Consider the following 21,199-nt stretch of genomic DNA (forward strand, 5'->3'; position numbering starts at 1 on the left):
GCACTTGGCTATTGTAAACTGTGCTGCTATGAACATTGAGGTACACAGAATCTTTTGGATTGGTGTTTCAGGGTTCTTAGAGTTCCATGGAATTTCTGGGTCAAGAGGCAGTTGCCTTTTTAGTTTTCTGAGGAAATTCCATACTGTTTTCCACAGTGGCTACACCAGTCTGCATTCCCACCAACAGTGTACTAGGGTTCCCTTTTCTCCACAACCTCTTCAACACTTGTTGTTTGTTGCTTTGTTTATGATGGTCATTCTCACTGGTGTGAAGTGGTATCTCATTATGGTTTTAATTTGGATCATTCTGATGGCTAGTGATGTTAGCCATGTATGGATCCTGTACCTTATCAAATGCTTTTTCACATCTATCAATATTATCATGTGGTTTTTGTCTTTCCTTTTGTTTATGTGGTGTATTACATTTATTGATTTGCAAGTATTGTACCATCCTTGCATCCCTGGGATGAATCCCACTTGGTCTTGATGTATGAACCTTTTAATGTATTGCTGGATGTGGTTTGCCAATATTTTGTGGAATATTTTAGCATCTCTGTTCATTAGTGATATTGACGTGTAATTTTCTTTCTTTGTTGTGTCTTTATCTGGTTTTGGGATTAGGATGATGCTGGCTTCATAAAAAGAGTTTGGGAGTCTTCCTTCTTCTTGGGCTTTTTGGAATAGCCTGTGAAGGACAGGTTTTAGCTCTTCCTTAAATGGTTTGTAAAATTTTCCTGTGAAGTTGTCTGGTCCAGGAATTTTGTGTGCTGGAAATTTTTTTGATTAATGTTTCTATTTTGTGAGCTGTTATTGATCTGTTCAGGCTTTCTGCTTCTTCATTTGGTTTTGGAAGATTATATTTTTCTAGAAATTTTCCATTTCACCTAAGTATTCAAATTTCTTGGCATATAGTTTTTGTAGCAATTTCTTATAATCCTTTGTATTTCTGTGGTATCAGTTGTAATCTCCCCCCTTTCATTTCTGATTGTGTGTATTTGGGTCCCCTCTCTTTTTTTCTTTATGAGTCTGCTTAAATGGTTGTTGATTTTGTTTATCTTCTCAAAGAACCAGCTCCTGGATTCATTGATCCTTAGAATTGCACTTTTAGTCTCTATGTCACTTAATTCTGCTCTAATCTTGGTTATTTCCTTCCTTCTTACTTGCTCTGGGCTGTCTTTGTTTTTGTTCCTCCAGTTCTTATAGATGTATGGTTAGGTTGTTTATTTGAAATATTTCTATCTTTTTTTTTAAGGTAGGCCTGTATTGCCATGAACTTCCGTCTCAGGAGTACCTTTGCTGTGTCCCATAAATTTGGGACTGTTGTGAGTTTATTTTCATTTGTTTCCAGAAACTTTGATTTCTTCCTTGATCTCATTCTTAACCCATTCATTGTTTAATAGCATGGTATTTAATCTCCATGAATTTGAATGTTTTTGAGTTTTTTCCTTGAGGTTGGTTTCTAGTTTCAGTACCTTGTGGTCAGAGAAAATGCTTGATATGATTTCAATTTTCTTAAATTTGTTGAGGCTTGTTTTGTGTTCTACCATGTGACCTATCTTTGAAAATGTTCCACGTGCACTTGAAAAGAATGTGTATTTTGCTTCTTTGGTATGAGAATTTCTATATGTATCAGTTAAGTCCATTTTATCTAGGATGTTATTCAGTGCCACAAAATCTTTGTTGACATTTTGTTTGAAAATCAATCCATTTTTGACAGTGGGTTGTTAAAAATCATTTACTATAATTGTGTTGCTGTCTATGTTTCTTGACATCCTCCAAGATTTTCCTTATGTATTTGGGTGCTCCTATGTTGGCTGCATATATATTTACAACGTTTATGTCTTCTTGATGGATTCTTACCTTGAGCATTATGAAGTGACCTTCTGAGTCACTTCTCATGGACCTTGTTTTGAAATCTATTTTGTCTGGTATGAGTACTGCTACCCTGGCTTTTCTTTCCTGTCCATTCTCTTGGAATATTTTTTTGCCAACCCTTCACTTTCAGTCTGTGCAGGTCTTTTGTTCTGAGGTGGGTCACTTGTAGGCAGCATATGTGTGGATCGTGTTTTCTTATCTATTCAGCTCCTTCATGTCTTTTGATTGGAACATTTAATCCATTAATATTTAAGATTGTTGTTGATAGGTACTTGTTCATTTTTACCCCTTCAAACCTGTGTTCCTCCATCTTTCACTCCTTTCCTTTATCTTCTTTGAGTAATTTTTTAGTAAATTACTAAATTTTTTTTAGTAATTATAGGGCCGGTGTGGTGGAGATGTATTTTTTCAGCTTTCTTTTGTCTGGGAAAATCCTCCTTTTGCCTTCCATTTTAATTGAGAACCTTGCTGGGTAGAATAGGTAGAATAGTCTTGGTTGCAAGCCTTTGTTTTATTTATTACTTGGAATATCTCTTGACATTCTCTCTTGGATTAGAGTGTTTCTGTTGAGAAATCAGCTGCTAGCCTTTTTGGAGCCCCTTTGTATGTTACTCCTTTTTTTCTCCCTTGCTGCTTTAAGATTTTCTCTTTGTCTTTAATACTTGGCATTTTAATTATGATATGTCTTGGAGTTGGCCTGTTTGGGTTCATCTTGACTGGAACTCTCTGTACTTCCTGAACTTGCATGGTATTTTTCCCCTTCAAGTTTGAAAATATTTTGTCATTATTTTTTCAAACAGGGTTTCTATTCCTTTTTCCTTTTGTTTTCCTTCTGGTATTTCTATGATTCAAATGTTATTGCATTTCATGTTATCTTGGACTTCCCTTAAGCTATCTTCATATTTCTTTAGTCTCTTTTCATGCAGCTGCTCTATCTGGGTGTTTTTTTTCCATCTTGTCTTCTAGTTCACCAATTTGCTGGAAGATAATCTCACTAATCTGCTTCATTCAGCCTGCTTGTAATTCTTCTAGTGTGTTTTTTATTTCTGAAATGTTATTGTCCATTTCTTTCTAGTTTTTATTTATAGTTTCTATTTCCTTATTCATACTGTTGTAGCTCTTACTCAGTTCCTTGTAATTGTCTGTGAGTACCTTTAGTATCCTTATAATCATTATTTTGAATTCTATATCTGATAGTTTGTTTACTTACATTTCACTTAGCTCTTTTAGTAGGGAGTCTTTCATTCCTTTTGATTGCAGGTTCTTTTTTTGTCTCCCCATTTTAAGTGAGTCTTTTTGTTTATTTTTGCACTTCTTGATGTTTCACTTTGCTGTCTTTGTAGAGTGAACTTCTATAGTAGAAATTCTGTGGGGTTCAGTGGTGTGGTCTCTTTGATCCGGATGCTCTAGGTTTGCTGTTTCTTGTGTCTGTGTGGGTTCTTTTGTTGTGCTTGGGTTTTTATCTTCTGATGTTTCTTTGTTGGTGGGTTCTCTCCAGTGGGTACACTGATGGCTCCAGCTCCCAGTATTCTTGTATGTGATCAATGGCAAGGGGTAGGCAAAATGGATTAAGATATCGGGAGAATATTCTATGGGATTTAAGGTACCAAGGAGAAGAGAAAAGATAGGAGATCCTTTGGATAAGTATAGCATTAACCATGATAATTTACCCATCTAGCCACTTTTTATAAAAGATGAAAGAGAGATAAGACTCTTGTTAAAGGGGAGAAGGACTGTGAGCTGAATCCCCAAAACAAAGCACTTGTGCAAGGTTAGATGATGAGATACAGTGAGAATAAGGGATAGAAAGTAGTATGTGAGAGAATAGAATTAACCACAATTATAAAGCTCAGAAATAAGATGAAATTGGCTAAGGTCAGGGGGGGTGTTGTTTAGTATTTACAATTGTATAGAACAACAATTATTTACAATAGTACTGGAACAACAATAATATGATGAAAAATATATGATTTGGATAACATGAATAGAAAATACATGATCAAGAGTAGTGTGTTTTTGGGACAGGAGTAAAGTGAAAGAAGGAAAATTAAAATACAACATGAAAGAGAGAATAAGGAAAACCAGTCAAAGAATGCAATTAAACCAAGAAATAAAACAAAGAAAACTAAACAGGAAGAAGAGAAATTAAAAAATACTAATAAAATAAAAGAAGTAAAAATAATGAAAAAATACAAATAAACAATAAAATGCCAGCTCTATGGGATAGCAAAGTGAAATTTGTCTCAGTTTCTCAGGTTAGCCTTCTGTTCTCTCTTTGGATCTAACTCTGGACCCTTCACAATTCCAGGTCTTATTGTCTTGCTTTGGGGAAGAAAATAAACAAACAAACAAACAAATAAAAAGAGAGGAAAGAAAAAATAAGCCTGTTGCTGACTTTAAACCATTCAGTGAGTTCGGCAGGTCTTCCTGGATGCCACAGAGAAAGGGGGGCTGGGCCTTGCTTTTCTCCCTTCCTATGGTTTTGAGAGGATGGGGACCAGGTCTGGGCCACAATATTTACGGTTGCCCAGGCTCCAGCCCAGGTCCTCTATGAGCTGCTGGGCCCCCACTGTCCATCTTTGCCAGGCCTGCACCTTTAATCCCCCAGTTGTGCTGAGGTCCATTTAGTGGACCTCCTCCTTGCTCTTTGTGAGCCCACTGTGGCTGGAGCCCACAGCGCTGGTGCCACTCAGCCTCTGGGCGAGCAGCGTGAGTTAGTTGCCTGGAAAGCAGCTGGAGTGCAGGCCCGAGGCTCAAATCCCCCTCAATTTTGTGTGTGTGTGTGAAAATGAAAGGGATTATTTATTTAAAGAGTTATACAAACTTAAGAGGAATGACTTAATGTCTTCATTGAGATCCCAATGTCCTTTAGAATACCCACAAATTCATAGTCCTACCTTCCCTCTCAGCCCCAAAAGTTTGGGGTACCCTATCTCAGAGAGAGGAATAGAAGTTCATGGTTCTTCTCTGCCCAAGCTGCATGGTTCCCAAAAGACTCCACATGGCTGTTATGCCAGCCCCAGTCTTCCTCTGCTGCACCATTTCCAACTCTTCCCACAATTGGCCACAGCTGCCATCATTCCTATATTAAATCCCCCTCATTTTTAACTGGTAAAAATGTAAAGCATCGTAGTTCTTCCCAGACATAACAAGGGATAACATAGTTGAATAAATCTACCTGTTTTTATTTCTTATTTGTTCATTAGCCTAGAATTTTTTTCCTTTCTTTTTATAGTTTGCACTATATAGTTTCAGAGGAATTTCCTATTTGGGGGAAAAGTATCTCAGAAGATTAACTTACTCATAAAGCTGAAAGACATTTTCCTTTAAGCATTTATTACTCTAAAGAAACTAATTATCTTTAGAGAGCTAGGAGAATTTACAATGACCTCTGAGGATGAATTTGTAGAAGCTTCCTGGGAAGATTTTTGATTGCTAAGCTACACTCATAGAATTTTTTATTTTAATAATTTTCTGTAAAATTTTTGAACAAGAGTCATTTCAGAATATCACTGCAGCCACTCCTTGGTTACCTGCCACCGTGTATTAGAGCTGGATGCTACCTGTTAACATTCATCGGCTCTATTTGGTTTTGCCCCCATAAGTGTAAAGTTAAAAAGGGAAAATTCCCCAATTTGGACATATGTTAAGACTCTGCTTGATTTCCTGTTATCACAAATGGGAAAAGTATCAATGAACATCAATCACCTGGGAGAAATACACTGAATTCTTTAAGTAAAGAAAAGACAGTTTTATAGGTTTGGTTCTTTCTAAATTGTTTTAGGTGACAGGAGCTACTAGTAAATCTGGGATGGTCCCCTTAGGGACATATCATAGATATATTGGTAAAAGAGGGCACAAAAGCTCTGGAACAATGTGGGGCCATCTGATTATTTGACATGCTTCTTGGAATGATTATTTGTCACCAGATTTGAAAAGAACCACTCATTTTTAAAACTGGAAGTAGGGATGGCAGAGAATAAATCTTTGTCATAAATTAACTCAACACTTGCAAAGAAGCTAACTCTGGGACAGTGTATTTTATTTGTTTGTTGTGAGAATTAAATGAATTAATACATAAAAAATGCTTAGAATAACACCCAGCGTGTAGAAAAAGCTCTGTAAGTGTTATTACATGTTTTTATAATAATTGAAACAATCCCCAGCTAACTCCAAACACAGTCATTCATTAGGAAATTTGGAGCTTGTGTATACACTTAGGTTTGTTCTGGGTGATCCATTTTCAGAGCCCTAGCTATTTGGACCATAAAACCTCATTTTACTTCATCACTACCCTGGAGACCCATGAAGAGACTTCCTGCAATGATTGATGTGATCTGTTCTTTCCATACTAAAGGAAAAAAGAGCCCTCCTGTAAGTTGAATGTCCCTTTAGCTACATTTTCCCTATCTTCTTCTTTTCTCTGCATCTTCCTTCAAACAGAAGAAAGACAGCAAGGCATACGGAATGAAAAAAGAAAGAAAAATGATGAGAAGAGAAGGGTCTGGTAAGTAAAGAAAGCAAGTAAATTTATATATTTTTTTTCTCTGAGAGTTGACAAAGAATTATATCTCATAAGTTTTCATCTGCAAATGTTCCATTATAATTAATACTATCCAAATAGTTTTTATTTCCTCTTTGACCCAAGAGCTCCTTAAACAAGTATTCTTTCTTCCCCTTCCTTTACAATTCCTTCCTTCCTTTCTGTTTTTCTTTTTAAAATTTCCAACTAATTGGAGTTTTTGTGTTTTTTTAATGATTATTTCTAATTTTGTTTTACATTGTGGTCAAATATGATCTATACTATTTCAACAGTTTGAAACTGTTAAGACTTATATTGCTACCTAATATATGGTTAGATTTTACAAATATTCCATGGAAGCTTGAAAAGAAGGCATACTTTCTGTAAAATGACATTTATAAAGCTGTTAAAATATTTTACTATTTGTAGATTATTTATTTTTATCTACTTAATCTTTTTAAAATTCAATAATTATGGTAATTTCTTTACATTTATAATAATTTATTTTTAAACTTTGAATTATATAATTGCATGCTATTTGACATATAACATTTATGATAGATAATATCCATTATGAATTTTCAGTTTTTAACAAAGTGATATTATTTTTAATGCTTTTTTCCTTTGATTTCTACTTTGATGTTGTAACCCATGTTTTTTGTTCTCTTTTATTATAGTAGGTATTAACACAACATATCTTTATTTCACTTTTTATCCTAACTTTTCTGAGTCACTTTATTTTTTATTTTATTATTATTATTTTAACTCTCACCCAAGGATATGTTTATTGACTTTAGAAAGAGAGGAAGAGAGAGAGAGAGAGAACATCAAGTCTAGAGAGAAACATTGATTGGTTTCCTCCCTCATGTGCTCTGTCTTGGGATTAAACCTGTGACCTAGATATGTGCTCTGATTGGGAATCAAACTTGTAACCTTTTGGTGTATGGGATGATGCTCCAACCAATGGAGCCACCCAGCCAGGGCCTGAGTCAATTTGAATATATTGCTTATAGATATTGTAGAGTTAAATTTTGTTTTTTGACCCAATTGAAAGTCTTTCCTTTTAATTGCTGAGATTTATTTCCTTAACATCTATTTTTATAACATGTTTATTACTTTTTAAATCTCATTTGATATTTTCTGCCTTCTCTCTTTCATTTATTCTCTATATTTACATAGTGTCTGTTTTTCCTTTTTTAAATTTCTTGTAAATCTTTAGGTACAAACTTTCTCAAGTTATTAATATGAAATAGTATTAAATGGCTATTAAATACTATTAAAAAGAATAATTTGTCAGAGATAACATTTCTTTCTATTTTTCAAGGTTATTTTGTATACAGTACTCTGTGAGATTTTCCTGGATAATTACTAAATGGTTGAAACATTATTCTTTTTAAAATTTCTTTTCTTTTAAGAATTATATTTGCATTTTGTTTTATAACCTTATTTGCCAGGTCATTTCAATTTGGTTATGCATTTTAATCCATGTGTCTGGGCCTTTCATGCCACTGCATTTCCTTCTGTGATACTTTTATCTGCACCTCCTCTTTGCCACTATGCATATCATCAAGTAGTTTTTCTAAGTAGAGCATATACTTTGTACACTTACTGAAGATTTGTAAATTTGTTAAGCTTTTTCTTTACCTCTATGTGAAAGATTTTTCTTTTGTCTGAGGTATGGAACTAATGAGTCTTGGCTATTTACCTTAAAAATTAATGTGATTCCTTTTTCTTTTGGAATTTAATATTGCAGAGATGATGAGTGACCCCAGTCTGTTACTCAAAAATCATTTTCTCATAGATAACCTGGAGTGTTGGATATCATTGGATAATGTTACTGTGTTTCCACTCTACTGAAATTATCATAGCAGAATCCAAATTTTTTTTCACATTTAATTTTTTGTTCAGCATGGGCTCTACTCCAAGTACATAGGATGGGTATAGCTTTCTCTGGAATCTTCTCTGGGACTTTTACCCACCAAATTGAGTTAGTTAGTTGTCATTGTAAAGAGCTATCCCTGTACAGTGTCCCAAATTATCTCTAATTTGAGAATGTATTTAATATATCAGGAGGAAGTAGCCAGGTAGGTAAAATTTTGGATGAGAGGAAACTTGGAGCTGGCAGAGTTGTACTGCTGGTCCTGCTCCAACATATGCTGCAGTTAGTTCTGATGGAAAAAAATGCCTTTGGGGAGTGGTCTTCACCTTTCTCATGGTCTTTCTAGCCCTTTGAGAGTCGGGTAAAGGGTCCAGCCTCCTTCCCCATTTTACAAAAGTGCTTCTCTTCATCAGAATGTGCTGCTTCTGAGAAACTGGATAGGCAGCAAGCTGCATTGCTGCAAGGTTTCCTGTCACACCTTTGTTTTTTCTGTCCTGCTCCTGTAGCCTCCGAATCTGTCTTGTCCATTGCCCACTCTCACCCCTTGCCTTCACTCCTCATCGTTAGTGATCACTGGTGAAATTTGTCAAGATTTGATTTGCTTTCTTCCCATAGTTTCCAGGGTGGGGAATTTGAGTTGGCAGTTGGTGAAATCTTTTGATCTCGTTTTTTAACCAGAAAAGACACTGGCTTTTGGGCTGCCTGTCACTGCCAAACCCAATAATCTATGACAGTGATTGAATCTTTTATGGGCACTTTATTCAGATGGCCAGTGATCCAAGAAGATGGGAGGTTCATACCCTAACAAACCATTTTGTCTTTTCTTTTTAGGCCAGACCTTTTATAAGGCGAGGGTGGGTGGATAAACAAGGTGCAGGTGAGGGCTTTGAGATTCAGAAGCTGCAATATTCCTGTCCTTGGCAGTTAGCTGTTCCCAAGGGCAGGGTGGTCATCTGCTTCCCCTGGAACACAAAAGGCTTGGATGCCTCCAACTTGTCCCTGGGTGGTAATCTCTACCCAGTGCCCCAGGAGGTCAGCTGTTTTCCCAGGACCAGGGTGGGCCTTATCTGCAGTTTTTGAAACAAAAGCTTTAACATATACATTACTTGCTACACTTATAACTTTTTACCTTAAGCTAAAATTTTTCAAGTCTTGAGTCCCCTATCAGTTTCACCTTTACTTAACAGATTAGATAATCTTACATGTTTGTCAACAGCATGCTTTACTTTCAGCACTGAGGAGGTGTTTTTGGTATTTTACTTTTATGGTTTTTTCTGTTTCTGGGTGAAGAATTTGTTACAGAATAGAAAGAGTTTGTGCACCTGGCACTGGCAGAGCCAAACACCAGACACTGAGAATTGCAGTGGAGAAAGACTGGTTATTTTATTATGAATGGTGCCACCCAGGAGAACCAGAGGTTAATACTCAACAGCTTGAACTCCCTGATGGTGTGTAGGTTACAGAATACACAGGGAAAAATAACAAGACACTGTGGGTTAGGGTTTCGGAGTCCTGCTTAGAGCTGATTAGTTGGCAGTCAGGTAAGGCTGATGAATCATTTCTTCAAGCCTTGAGGACAGCTCTGAGGTCTGTTCTAATGTTCCCCTGGTGTCTAGTTTCATGGGAAAGTAGCCAGAGGGTTGGTACACCTGAGGGCACAGGAACTAAAACATAGCTTAGGTCAAGATGCTATCTTTAGCCTGCCAGAAGTCTTGACTATGTGACTGTTAGTTAGGTTTTCTGCTGACACCAGTGTTGATTATTGGGAAAAAGACTGGGTCTCTGAGGAGTATATATGTAAAGAGAGAAAGAGGTGATTTCTAGAGGTAGGATTTAAAACTACATTTAATCAATATCTTAAGGACCCTCAGCTTTAGATTTGAAACTAGTTGTTTCATTGCCATCTTCCCTAGAATTTAAAAGATCACAGATTTAAAAGATTCATAAATTGCAGTTCACCTTCCTAAGACTTACAAAGATTACTCTGCAAATTATTTCTTTGGGTCACTCTCAGCTTTGGCTTAGCTAATTCATTTTTCAATTAATTTCTATTAACTGTCTTTGGGCTTGTCCCCCAAATTTGAGAATGCTGCTTTTTTATTGAATGGTAATTATTTTATTGATAAAAACATGGTTTTATTTGCAAGAATAAAGTCACTTGGACAGGAGATAAAAATTAAGTCAAAAGAATAAATGCTTGCTAATTATCGAAAAATCTGTGGCCATTAGGGTTGTCATGTAGGAATTCAAAATCACTCAGAGGCCAAATCTTAAAGAAATATGTCCTCTTATTAATCCATGTGAAGTAGGTCCATAGTACTTGGAATTATAGAAGTCTGTGGGTTATCACCTTCTAACCAAACATGATCTGTTGACACGTAACTGTGGCTTTTAAAGAAAATTGATGGATGGTTGGTAAGGATTTTGTCTCCTTCTAAACCAATTACTCATTTACAAATGTTTGATTTTTGGATCACTTGGACTTTTTGTAGTCACAATATCACCTCTTTGGACACCGTGAAGATGTTGACTAAGACGTTCTGCAAAGGCAATATCTGAGTTTTGAATTATAGGCTCCACTGATGGTCCAGAACTCATAACAGACAACATTACCAAGGTATTCAAAAGCATAATGAGCTATATCATCTACTGACTAGAATATCCAATAAGTTGAAAGGTTCTTTCCAGAACACCCTGAAGCAGAGTTCCATGTAGACTCTACCACCATTGGTCATAGGTCTATTCTATAATACATTAAATTTTGAGGATAGTTGCAGGGTTTCTGGAAAAAAGCATCTAAAGCATGTCTCAAAAGCATATGTAGGTGACTTCTGGTTTTAGGATTTTTCTGGCCCCAAAGAAGCCTAGGAGACTCACCTCTAGGACTCAGGTGGGACTTCCTGGCTTGGGATGCTGAGCAGACAAGCACTTCTCTTTTTGAAGGCTGTGATCCACAATACTCTTAACTACAATAGCTCTAGAGGGTGGGATATTTGCCTGAAGGAAAGGAGAGTAAATGCAGTGAGTAGGCATGTGTGCAATCCTGCTTTTCTCTAGATCCCTGGAGGCTGGGTGATGGAGTGCAAAGTAATCAAGTATTGTGATTGGCCTCATTCCATGCTCTTAGCATCCCAGGCCTTACCTGCTACTCACTTACAGACACAATTTATTTTTCAGAATATCTTTGGAAAGTATTATCTCCCTTGCTTCCTTGTGCTTTTGAGGGTGCTATTGGGTGTCTTCCCCCCTACCATCCATCAGATGATAAATACCCAAATTTTAAATATAGTGAGAAGATAAATCTGTTGCAAATAATATAATACAAAAGCAAATATGTAAGAGTTTTGGATTATCTTTGCTCCTGTACATTATTGTAAGCACAGATAATGAATTGACTCTGACTATGTTGACTTGTACCTTATATCAATAGTTCCTCATTCCCTATTCCTTAACTAAATCCCTTACTGAAGTGATTTCATGTACCAGCAGTCACATTTCAGCAGCTTTCAACTTGGCACCTTAGCTATCTTTTTCAGTGTTGTCTTTTAACAATTGCTACAAAATGAGATTTAGATTTTAAATGTTATATACTTACATTATATTTTTGAAGCACTTAAATTTTTTTAATTAAAAATTTTCAGTGAAATTTATTGGGGGTAATGTTGGTTAACAATATTATATAAATTTCAGGTGTACAATTTATAATACATCATGTATATATTGCATTGAGTGCTTACCACCCAAAGTCTAGTATTCCATCACCATATATTTGATCTCCTTTACCCTCTCCATCCTATCCTTATCCACATTTTTTGTATAAAAATGTGTGCATTCTAATTTATTTTTAAGGAATTAAGAGTGGTGTCCTAGTTTAGAATATTTCAGTTCCTTCTGACATTTAGTAAGGGGTTAGAGAAAACTGATGAGTATAGCTTACTGTCTTCAAGTTACATCAGTTATTTAGCGAATTGAATGAGAATGCATTGAACTTATTTTTAGAATGTTCCTTATTATAAATGTGTTATGTATATTATAGAGACTTATGAGCCCCACCAGTGTGGGAAGTGAACTTGTCACATATCATTCCCTTTTCAGGGTCAGGTCTAATTGAAATTTAGAGAAGGAAGTAGGGACCACTAAAGAAAACTCCGAGTGATTCAAGTAATGATATTTATAAACCTCTGAGTCATTAACGATTCAGCACTGAAATACAGTGTTAAGGACACTTGTTAAAGCAACAGTGCTGTAAAATTAAAGCTGAGGCCACTTGTGATTCTTATCTGTGGATATTTGAAATTATGAGTAGGCTAAACATTTACCACAATGAGCCTTTCACTCTAGGCTCATTTGTAAGCAAATTAAAATTCTTCCTTTCAGCCCTGGATGGTGTAGCTCAGTGGATTGAGCATGGCCCTGTGAAGCAAAGGGTCGCTGGTTTGATTCCCAGTCAGGGCACATGCCTGGGTTGCAGGCCAGGTCCCCAGTAGGGGACACATGAGAGGCAACCAAACATTGATGTTTCTCTTCCACTCTTTCTCCTTCCCTTTGCCTCTCTTTAAAAAATAAATAAATAAATAACATATTTAAAAAATTCTTCCTCTCAAATGTTTTTTAAAAATAATACAAACAGAAGACAAAGACAGAAGACAGAAGACAAAGGTATCTTGTGTAAGTTAATTTGAAATGAAAATGTGAAGTCTAATTAGCTTTTTAAAAAACTGAGCTAGCATTCTCGAGTATTTCGTACCAGATGCATTACAATCATGTGCTGTTGTTCTTGTAATACTAATCTTACAAGTGATGAAACTGAGGTTTAGAGAAGTTAAAAGCTTGCTGAAAGTAATACAGCTCATAATTAATTTTCAGTCAAGATTCTAATGCAGATCTTTGCTCAGACAGGACAAAATTGCTTGTACTGTGCTGTCTACTATGGTGGAAAGAGGTAAGCATCATGTTAAATGAGCCAAAATTCCAAACTCAACTTGGGTTTATGGTAAACTGCCTAAAATTATAATCACTAAATGAAGGTGACAACATCAGAAATCATTTGAAATTCTTGGAAGAAAGAAGCATAGTGTAGAGGAAGATAATACTGGTCTACCTTTGATTTAATACCGGTAAAATTAAAACCTCCAATTTCCATTCCTTTTTCTTTTGAACTTTGAAGACAGATTTAGGGCAAATTTGTCATATTTGCTACATGTTACCCTGTAACTTTCCTTTTAGAATGATATTGTGATGAGTTTTCCCAGTAGACTATGTGGGGGACCGAGTATGCAGGCTGTGACATCAGTTGGCAATGCGGGGACAGACTCCATCAGGGCCTCTGGAAGCGTTAGGAATCATCAGGCTCAGCAATACTTTGTGAGACAGCGTGTTCTTCCAGCCTCCCACGGCAGGACTCTGTGTTACGCAGCCCCATCTTTCCAAAGGAAATCTGGTTCTTTGGATGAGCAAACCACTTACATTGCTGGTCAAGATGCATTTGCAAAAAGTGGGAGGTGACTGCAGAAACATATTATATTATACCTTTTTAGCATGGATCTTGCCTGTGGCTACAGAGAGGAAACCATAGAGAATGGAGGAATGTGCACATATTTGAATTACAGAGTAATACATCATATATCTATCTATATATATATATAAATTTATTTGGGGGCGATAGAGTAGTCAATGTTTTATTTTTTAAGTAATAACATTGAAAAATACCCTATTTTCTATTATCATTTCATAAAAGAAAAGCCATTTTTAAACTAAAAAGGGGAAAAACGTAATATCAAGATAAGGTATAACCTTCTAAATGGAATAAACTTAGCTTCACTGGAAAGTCGTGCTATTGCACCTACCCCTCTTTTTTGCCTCAGCCTGATGGAAACTAGACCACGGGTCAGCACTGCCCATAAACTATTGCCAGACAGTCCCTCAATGTGAAACATTTAGAAGTCCAAGTCCTAGAGCTTTAGTTCACTCACCAGACCTGAGGAAAATCTTGGGGAAATGTGCCCCATCAAAAGAAGACCAGAACAGAGTCTTACACATATTGTGTGCTTAAAAAATATTTGTTGTTGAAACTAAAGAGAAATGACCTTTGCCAAGTACCAGGATTGAATCTAGGGGGTGGACAGTGAAGTCTCTAGGTCTCCCGTCAGGGTGCACACCCCTCATTCTCCCTCAGGTGTAAATCACTGGGAGTTGGAGGCTGCAACATGAGGGTTGGAAGCCTTCTATTCAGGAGCCAGACAGTATCTACTGATGGCCCATGTTGGAAGGATCAGCCTGAGGCCATGCTGCATCCGCAGTGACTGAACATTCCCTCAGAGAGCACGCAGGGGCTCTCCGTGATGCTCTAGGCCTTAGTGGTCTCTGGGATCCTTTTGCTGGGTTCACACTGGCCCAAGGGAAAAGGTGCAGTGTGGCAAAATCACCAACTTTCAAGACAGGCAGACCTGGTTGAAATGTTTATAATTAAACTTAATATCTACAGACACTTTTTTTCCTAAGATTACCTGCACCTGAAGGTCCATATCAAAACATAAACATGGCTAATGGCAATGAACACAGGCATAAATAAAAACAAGAACGTTCGTAATAAAAAGTTATTAAAATAAGTCACTATAAAATCAAGGTCCATATCTTATTTTAAAAAAGATTTCTAATGATGTTTGTCACAGGATGGGTCTCTGGACCTCTGGGCTCATAAGAGACCGAGGCCAAAATTACACAGGTTTGGTAACCACAGGGCCTTAGATACAAGATCATTTGGTTTGGAAACCACAGGGCATTTTAGATTCTCAGGAATGAGTGTCAACTCAGAGCCAGTCCTCAGTAATCCCCCCAAATTTTGGGTATTTCCATTTCTATAGTGCACAGTCACCCTGGTAAATGACCACATTTCCTTTGAGGAAGACTGGAAGTAAGATTTATGATACTTGTGGCACTGGGTCCTTCCTCAAAGGGATTTATGACACTTTCTTAAGGTCCCTCTATACTTGGAAATAGAAAAAAAGAATTGAGGGAATTGGACATTGATTTTGAGATTTTTGGCTTGAACAAGTGGAAGGATGAACAATATTGGCTGAGATGGAAAGGGACCTAAATTTGAGGATGGCAGGAAGATCAGGAGTTCAGTTATGGGCACATTAATTTTGAGACACTGTTTGTCTAAACAGTATCTCAAGTGGAGTTGCTGAAAAGATGGTTGGATGGATGAACCTGCCTTTCAGGGGAGAGGACCAGTATGAAAGTATAATCTGGCAGGCATCAACACATAGATGGTATTTAAAGGCATGAGATTCCAAGAGACAGTACGGAGAAATAGGGGAGGCCTGAGAAGCAGCAGGTCCAAGACCCAGGTGCTGGTCTTGGAGAAGAGGATAAACCAATAACGGAGGAAGCCAGTGTGCTGCAAGCTCTGAATTCTGAGTGAAGAGTGTTTCCAAGTAGTTGAATGTGATCCAACTGTATCAAATGTTACTGATACATCAAGTGGGAAGAGGAATGAAATTCAACAAATGAATTCAGCAACACCGATATTATTAATGATCTTGGAAAAGCAGTTTGGGAGTGGTGGTGGTGGCAAAAGTCTGAATAAAATGTGGTGACAGATAATTGGAGGAGAGAAGAGTGAATACTGAATAGTCAAATCATTCGAGGAGTTTTGCTGCAAAAGAGAAGGGAGGAATGGGCAGTAGGTAAAGGAGGAAGTGCAGTCCAGAGAGGATGTTTTCATAAGGTGAGGAGATAAAGATCAAACTATGCTGGTATATGCCGGAAATGACCTAACCTAATGACAAGGCAAAAATCGACGGTGTCGGAGATGGGAACATTCCTGGAGTGATGTGTTTGAGTAGGTGAGGGGCTATTCAATTACAAATGTGAATCAAACCGCATGCTCTAAACCACAGAGATTTACTCTAATTTATCACTCTTTTTCTTTTTCTTTTTCTTTTTTGGCTGCTTTTGTACCTAGTTGATCATCATTGCCAATTCTTTGTAAAAGTAATGTGTCCTTATGAAACACTATGGAAAGGAACCCCCATATAGTCTGGTGTTTATGTCAGTGCAGAACTGCTTTATACGGGGGCTTTACAGAGTGAACTCTGAGAGTGCTATTCACTAGGGCCCCAGACAGGAAGAAGTGGCTAAAAGAAGACAACCATCGAATTTTAACAACTAGAGAATATTGAGTTCCACTTCGGTGGCACATTGGCAGCACTGCCTTCCTTCTATGCATTTATCTTGCACCCTGGTATGCACATAGCTCTTCTTTAAAAGAGACTGCAGTTCCTCTCTTCCACTGAAGCACCCCTTAGAGCCTGCAGCCAGCAGTCCCTGTCTTTCGCTGTGGTCGCCTGTCTTTTGGTACCCTTGATGTTTATTTATTTTCTGATTATTTGTCAGAATATTAATTTACTTTAATTAAGTATTATATATTTAACAGTTATTTAACCCTCCAGTTATTCCAATTTAGAAATCAAGACTCTTGCAGGTAGCTTTTAGTTTAAGAAAATAAAAAAGTGAAAACCTTTAAACACTAATAATTATAAGGTTTAATGCTCTTTTTCCTTTTATTTTTTCCAAAGCAAACATATTTTTTTCAGTATTTTCTGTAGTATCATATAAATGTGGATTGTCAGTGAGTGTGAAGTTGAAATATCACACGTGTTGCACAATAGGACCCACAGTGCAGCTGTCTGAGGCTTAATGAAAGAGAAAGTGCTTTAAATTCTGAAAAATCGTCTCCCACTGGCTCTTGTCTGCTGTTATTCTGATTACTCAATCTCCTTCTGAATCTAATTTTGAATTCAGTAGCTTCTAAATTCAAACCACAGTGCATTTTTGTGCATAATGCTGAAGAAACTGCTGGAGGCGACACCCTCGTGCCCCACTGTGAATTATCTGAGGGAGGGAGAGCAGTCATGCGCCCTACCTGTGCCTGCTGTCTGGCGGCTGTCTGCCTGCTGTGCACTCCGCAGTGCTGCTACTTGTCAAGATGTCAGTCCTCCCCTCCAGCTGATGCCTTTGGTGAGGGAAGCTTCATACCTGCTTCACTTCCTCCCTGGCAGTGCCCAGTACAGTGTGTGCCACATAGAGGCACCCGAGAAATATTTGTCAAATAGATGAATACTTTGAATAATTAATAAACCACATGATCTGGTCATCCATTTTGCCTGAAAGTAGCTTGCAGTTTAAAAGCTAGAAAGTTAATGTATTTAATTTTCAGCTTCACTGTACATGAACTCTGTTGATCATCTACTCCAATCCCCACCCAACAGTTTTACCAGGATTATGTGTTTTGTGTGTTTAGTGTTTTGGCCCCTCTTGGTTTTTTGTTTTGTTTTGTTTTGTTTTCTTTTTTTTTTTTTTATGATTCTCAGTTTGAGTCAGGTTGCAAAGGTGTAAGATCTAGTTTAGTGTATCTACTTGTAACACAAAAAGCTTTTAGCAGGAACTATAACAGGTCTTTACTCTCTATCAGGCTCTACTTTGTGTGAATGTGGACTGCTGTCCTGCTCTGCCTGAGATGCCTTTCCTCCACCAGTCCACTTGACAGTATCAGTGTGGTGTTGGGAACTGCTCTGCCTGGTTTCAGGAGTTGTAACTGCCCCCCAAGGATAAGGCTGAGAGAGCAACCTTTGGACTGTGAGCTACTAAGGGGACAAAGCTTATCTCCCTGGCAGGAGTGCTGCTTCTGCTGCTTCTATCTCTGGCCCACAGTGCTTGGTCAGTTAGTCAGTGATGGGTAAGACCCTTCAAAAGGGGGACAACCTATGCCAGACACGATCACTTGGGAGGCCCTCAAGGAAAGACTCGGGGGGGCTGCAGCAAAGAGGGGGTGATGGATCTTCGCTCCCCAGCTATTCTGACATAGCCTGAGTCCCCATTTCTGTCTGGGAGAAGTGCTATGATGGGGAGGGCAGTGCAACCTTTTGCCGGCTAGAGTGGGTTCCGGGGTGATCGGGCCTAGGAAAGACTTCCTAAAGTCCTGTGAAGCCTACTTTGCTAAGAGTGCTTTCATTCGTATGATAAGGGTCCGGGCAGGAAATGAGTATGTCTTCCAAAGTTTTTGCAACCCCCTTACCTGACAAAAATGGACTCAGATTAAGCCCTGAGTTCTTTGAAATGTTATCTATTGTTTGATGCTTGCCGCCTGACTTTGATTGATGAGCTTTACCTGTATTCCTGTGTGTTACAAACCTAATAAAAGCCATTGAGGAAGGGGTTCTTGGTCCTTCTCCTTTGAGAGATTGACCACCTCTCCTCCCCCAGCAGATCATGTCTTGGTAATTTTGTTTCCATCCATGGTAGATGGGGGGAGTTGCGCACAAAGTTTCCCCCACAGCATAGGAAGTATTGTTAGAACTACAAGTTTTAGTAGGTAATTTTTATTTCACCTATCTCTTGCGTGACATTAGGCAAAATTCCTGACTTTCCGGAAGGTCTTTTATTTCCTTTGTAAAGTATGGGTAGAGCTGATCTTCATGGACTGCTGTGGGGATTTAACGAGGTAATGTATAAACATGACACAGTGATGACAGGTGCTATGACTGCCACTGTCATGGCTATCGTCATCATGATTCCTGTAGCATTTTATATACCCAGTACTCATTGCATTCTATTGTCTCTGTTCCTTTTCTTGTAGTCTCTCTACCTGGCTGAGCCACATGTTGACAGTAAAGTTGTCTTATTAATCAGTAGATCTTTAGTATATAGCATTTAACACTGGACTTGCCACCTAAAATCAGCTCATTAATTGTGCTTTGAATTAATACAGAAATATAATCAACTTTTACGTAGGCATAAAGCTAGTTTTCAACCATGTATCTGAAAAAGTATCATGCAACAATAGTGCTAAGTCTGGGAGACTGAATACAAGTGTAACAAACATAAATTTGGAGATTGAGCAGGAGTCTATTGTTTGTAAGCTCTACATGCAATTACAGTAAGCTGTAACAGCTTTAAACATTAATATAAAAATAAATTTGTGCTCAATTATGATTCTTGGAATATTACTTTAAATAATTGCAAATTTTAGTTGTTTTTGTTTTTTGACATATTGTTGGATATGCCTACATGTTTTTGAGATGGCTTTTTGATCAAGAATGCAGTCCCTAATCAAAATACTGTCTGAAGACGCCCATCAGTAAATGACTGGATCAAAAAGCTATGGTACATTTACACAATGGAATTCTATGCTGCAGAAAGGAAGAAGGAACTCCTACCCTTTGCAACATCATGGATGGAACTGGAAAGCATTATGCTGAGTGAAATAAGCCAGGCGGTGAAAGACAAATACCATATGATCTCACCATTAACAGGAATCTAAACAACAAAACAAACAAGCAAGCAAAATATGACCAATGACACTCAAATATGGAACAGGCTGACAGGGTCCAGAGACAAGGGGGAGAGAATCATAGGGGAAAATGGGATGGACTCACATGAACAAGTATAAAGGAAACATGGACAATAACTAAGGGTGGGGGCGGAAATGGGAGGGAGGTGGGGAGCACGGGGCGGGGTGGGCAGGGCTGGGAATATAAGACAGAAAGCTGTACTTGAACAAGAATTAAATTTAAAAAATTATATAATAAAAAAAATAAATAAAAACCCCATAATACTGTCTGAGAGATTGCAACTGCCTTAAACTTGTTTTATTTTGTTATAAGGTTTTAAGGCACTCACTTTTTTGAGAAAAATGGAGTCTGCCTGACTTTCACTGTGTTCAAAGTTATCATCAGTAGTGGCCAGCTGTACAAAACTTGAGGACAAGGAGGCAAATAGGAGTGATGCCATTCTGGATCTCTGTCTCCATGTGGCACTCCCCGATCACTCACAGTACCTCTTCCTTTCCTTTTCGCCTGGGAAAGGCTAAAACCTAATACCTGAAGTTGGAGGTTGGGGGATTCATTTCCTAGCTGTTGTTTAGGAATTGCTGTTGCCTTTGTGGTAATTATAAAGGTCCTGAAACTTTCAAAACTTCTAAGTGGTTAGAAGGTTTGATGCTTTTTTCTGTATCCATTAAAGAAACTCAGATTTCTGGAAAGACTGGGCTCAGATTTGCTTGGCTGGCATTTCAAAATTAGACAGAGGTCTTCTTGGACTTTGGAGGTCCAAGTCACAGTGACTTGGGAGACTCTGGTTAACAGGCTTTGGAGTTAAGTATGTCTGCAGACTTAAACTCAGTTCTACCTCTGAAGTGTATTCATATTTTTTTAGCCTTCAAGTAGTGTTTTCATTTTTTAAATTTTTTCATTTTATTTTTATTTTTAAATTTCATTGTTCAATTACAGTTGTCCCAATATTTTCCCCATTGCTCTCCCATGCCCTGCCCACTTACTCCCCTGCCCTGCTGGCTCCCACAGTCAATAACCACCCTGTTGTCCATGTCTATGGGTCTTTTATACATGTTTCTTGACTAGACACTTGCCCTTCTTATGCCCCTCCCTACTCCCCCTCTGGTTACTGTCAATTTGTTCTTTATTTCCATGTCTCTGGTTCTAGTTTGCTCATTTGTTTGTTTTGTTCGTATAGGTGACACCATATGGTATTTGTCTTTCACCACCAGGCTTATTTTGCTTAGCATAGTAATTTCCAGTTCCATACATGCTTTCTCAAAGTGTAGGAATTCCTTCTTCCTCTTTGCTGTGTAATATTCCATTGCGTAAATGTACCACAGTTGTTGTTTTTTGTATCCACACTCATTTACTGATGGGCACTTAGGCTGTTTTTAGCACTTGGCTATTGTAAACTATGCTACTATGAACATGGGATGCACAGGGTTTTTTTTGAATTAGTGTTTCAGGATTCTTAGGGTGTAATTCCAGTAGTGGAACTGGTAGGTCAAAAGGCAATTTCATTTTTAGTGTTTTGAGAAAATTCCATACTGTTTTCCACAGTGGCTTTACCAATTTGCATTCTCA

General features: G+C 37.8%; 1 pseudogene; it reads right to left on the reverse strand.

Annotated features, from left to right (window-relative positions):
* Positions 1-10,460: 10,460 nt before the first annotated feature.
* Positions 10,461-20,072, reverse strand: LOC118988274 (mitochondrial inner membrane protease subunit 1-like; annotated as a pseudogene).
* Between the last annotated feature and the right edge of the window lie 1,127 nt (positions 20,073-21,199).

The sequence above is a fragment of the Sturnira hondurensis genome, unplaced genomic scaffold, assembly GCF_014824575.4.
Source record: "Sturnira hondurensis isolate 20B ecotype Veracruz unplaced genomic scaffold, ASM1482457v3 Scaffold0006213, whole genome shotgun sequence".
Lineage (NCBI taxonomy): Eukaryota > Metazoa > Chordata > Mammalia > Chiroptera > Phyllostomidae > Sturnira > Sturnira hondurensis.